The sequence below is a fragment of the Equus caballus genome, chromosome 24, assembly GCF_041296265.1.
Source record: "Equus caballus isolate H_3958 breed thoroughbred chromosome 24, TB-T2T, whole genome shotgun sequence".
Taxonomy (NCBI): Eukaryota; Metazoa; Chordata; class Mammalia; order Perissodactyla; family Equidae; genus Equus; species Equus caballus.
In genome coordinates, this window is record NC_091707.1 from 13,613,179 (window position 1) to 13,616,766 (window position 3,588).

The 3,588-nt window shown below is 42.5% G+C and overlaps 1 pseudogene; it reads right to left on the bottom strand.

The window, feature by feature from the left end:
• Positions 1–475: 475 nt before the first annotated feature.
• LOC100630221 (ferritin heavy chain pseudogene) lies at positions 476–1,061 on the bottom strand (annotated as a pseudogene).
• Between the last annotated feature and the right edge of the window lie 2,527 nt (positions 1,062–3,588).

Sequence of the window (3,588 nt, forward strand, 5' to 3'; positions counted from 1 at the left end):
CTCTTCCCCCAGCTTTGGCTTTCTGAAACTGTGCTTTTCTGATAGAGGAACCCTGAGACTGATCCGCTCTTGAAGGTCTAAAACCATGGCCCATTTGAGTTGGTGTTTCTCTCCTTGAAATACGTTTGGTTTGTTTTGTTGTTTAGGTCGAGTATTTTTATTAGTTTTTCTAAAGTTTACAACAGAGATGGCCCTCAAATAACCTGTGTCCCACCTCTTGTTCTAGTGAAATGTGATAGCAAATTACCCAGGATCCTCTCTATGTAGCCCATTCTAAACTAACTAGTGTTCATGTTATTACTGAGAAATTACTGAACATATCTTTTTTTTGGGGGGGGTACCGAATTACTTTATTTGAAGGAATGGTGCAAATCCAAGAACTTAAGTAGATGTTTTGGTACAACTTATAGAAAAAGTAAAGGTGACCCCAACATGCATGCACTGCCTCGGTGGATCAGTCACCCGGTGGCTGGGGGAAGCTGGCCTGCGACTTAGCTCTCATCACTGTCTCCCAGGGTGTGCTTTTCAAAGAGATACTCTGCCATGCCAGATTCGGGGGCCCCCATCCTGCGCAGGTTGGTTCGTGGTCACCCAATTCTTTGATGGCTTTCACCTGCTCATTCAGGTAATGAGTCTCGAGGAAGCCACACAAGTGGGGGTCATTTTTGTCAGTGGCCAGTTTGTGCAGTTCCAATAGTGACTCCTTCACATTTTTTTCCAAGTGTAATGCACACTCCATTGTCTTCAGCCCATTCTCCCAGTCATCCTGGTCTGGTTTATTGATATCCTGAAGGAAGATTGGCTGCCTCGTTGGTTCTGCAGCTTCATCAGTTTCTCTGCATGTTCCCTCTCCTTGTGAGATTGGTGAAGAAAATATTTGGCAAAGTTATTCAAAGCCACATCATCGTGATCAAAATAGGACATGGCCAGGTAGACTAGGAGGCGTGGAGCTCCAGGTTGAGCTGACGGTTGATGGTGGCCTCCGAGTCCTGGTGGTAGTTCTGGTGGACCTGTGAGGGGGCCACAGTCATCATAGCGGATGGCTGAGGAGAGGAGGGGACAGTGGTGGCGGGGAGGCGCTGGAGCTGCAGCAGGAGCCTTGGGTGGGCCCAGGGCGCTGTGAGGAGGTGACGGAGGGCTGGCTCTGGGTGGTCGGCCAGGGCGGGGAGCCAGCGCCGGTTCCATTGAAGCACTGTTGAAGCAGGAAACCATGGCAACTCTGACGAAGACTGTGTTGAACATATCTTAAGTGTCCATTCTTCTGTCAAGGGCAACGATGGAGAGTGAAGGAGATAGGTCCTTTGAAGTAAAGATTGATGCTATTTGAGTCAGCTCTGTAGTTTGGTGAGATAGAGACGATGGTTATGTTTAAACATCCATGAGAAGACTGAAGTTTTCGGCAGACTTGAGATTTCCAGGTCGGTAAGATAGAAATTTGGTATTTAAAGACCTACATCTCAGTGTAGAGTGAGATCTCGTGGTTTGTGTGGATTAGTACAGGCATATTTGAGAGACATTGCAAGTTCAAGTTCCAGGCCACCGCAATAAAGCAAATATTGCAATAAAGGAAGTCACACAAATTTGTTGGTTTCCCAGTGCATATAAAAGTTATCTTTACAGTCTATTAAGTGTGCAATAGCATTGTCTAAAAAACAATGTATACACCTTAATTAAAAAATACTTTATTGCCAAAAAGTTCAAATCATCATCTGAGACTTCAGTGAGATATAGTCTTTTTGCCGAGGGAAGGTCTTGTAAAAAACACAATATCTGAAAAGCTCAGTAAAACAAAGTGCGATAAAGCGAGATATGCCTGCATATGATTGAGATTTGCAAACTTGGAGGTTGTGAATCTTGGCAGGAAATGTCTGAGAGATAAATATCAAGACTAGTTTATTGTTGAATGAGACATACTAAATTTGGATGACATCTACATAATTCGTTATCGTTCCTCAACATTCTTTACCTCAACGTATGAGTTATCTATTCCTGCATGAAAAATTAACTTGACACTTAGTAGCTTAAAGCAGTAAATGTTTATCTCACAGTTTCAGTGGGTTGGAAATCTGGACGTGGCTTAGCTGGAATCTCCTGCTCTGGGTCTCTCACCAGGCTATCAAGACTTTGGTCAGGGCTGCAGTCTTCTTAAGGCCAACATTGGCTGCCTCTCGTCCAAGCTCGCCCAAGTGTTTTTTGACTGGATTTAGTCATTTACGGGCTGTTGGCTAGAGGCTACTCTGTGTTGACCAAGTGAGACAGCCAAAGAGGGCAAGCAATATGGAAATCATAGTCTTTTGTAATTACTATCAGATGTAGCATTTCATCACTGTAGCTATTTTCTGTTTATTAAAAGATAGTCACTGCTTTCATCCCACACACATGGGCAAGAGAGCACACAGGGGCATAAATACCAGGAGGTGGCCCTCGGTAACCTAAGTAGTAGCTGCTTACCACGCTCGCTGTAAGCCACGTGCTCAGGGACAGATGGTGGACAGCAACAACAAAAAGTCCTGCAGTCAGTGAAGACAGACTCACAGAATTGGGGAAGACCTCACAAATGGTGTGCATCCTACCTGTATAAATGATTAAATCGGATGTGTCCATAAAATATAATGTCGTGTGCCAAAGAGTACATGGATTTATCAAAACAAGAAAAAATGCTTAGGGTACGGTCTGACATCATGAACTATTTAATGCTTGAGAGATTCTTATTTTTAAACAGACCATTTTTTCTAACATTAAGACTTTTTACTGCATTTCAAAAAGTATGTGATTAAATTTTCTCTTCTCTAAAAAGTAAAAATTTTCCTGAGCAACTCACGTTTACTGGGAATTTATGTGCCAGGTCCCAATTAAGCATTATGCTTGTATTCACTATTTAATTTAATAGTAAAACATTATTATTCTATCTATTCTCAAATGGTTCAAATATGTAAGAGTGTGCCAGGAAATTTTGTCTATTCCAGCAGGCTTCGTCAAAAACGTACGTTTTTGTTTTTGCTCCAGCCCCCCCTCATACTGTAGATTTTTAGTCTACATCCGTGCTATATTGCTCTCGCCCTGCAATGCAGTCCTCATCTCCTCTCCTTCCATCTTCAAAATATCCCTTTAATTTCCCCAGTAACGCATGGGTGTGTTTGCCATTTCAGAGATCTGTGACGTTCAGCAATGTGGCCTAGACTTCTCTATGCTGGAGTGGGAATATCTTAACCCTGTTCAGAAGAAATTGTACCAGGATGTGACGATGGAGAACTGTGGCAACTTGGTCTCACTGGGTATGCTTGTCAGCTTCAAATGACGTAGTTTAATTTAGAATCTGCTTTTCAAGATATATATTTTTTTCCACTGTGATTTTCAGGTCTGCTTTTCAAGAAACTAGTTAAATTTGTTTGTTCCTTTTTTCCAAAGAAATGGTTTGAGCTTTGTCACGCTTGAAATGGCAGCTCCATCAAACACCTTCCTCTTCCCTGTCTTTCGGTCACACTCATACCTCCTCCAATCTTACTCATAGTTCCCTCTCTTATTTTGTGCATAGGGTCTAGTTCAGATTTCTTTGGTGTTTATTATAACCATTGTCAGAGGATCCAG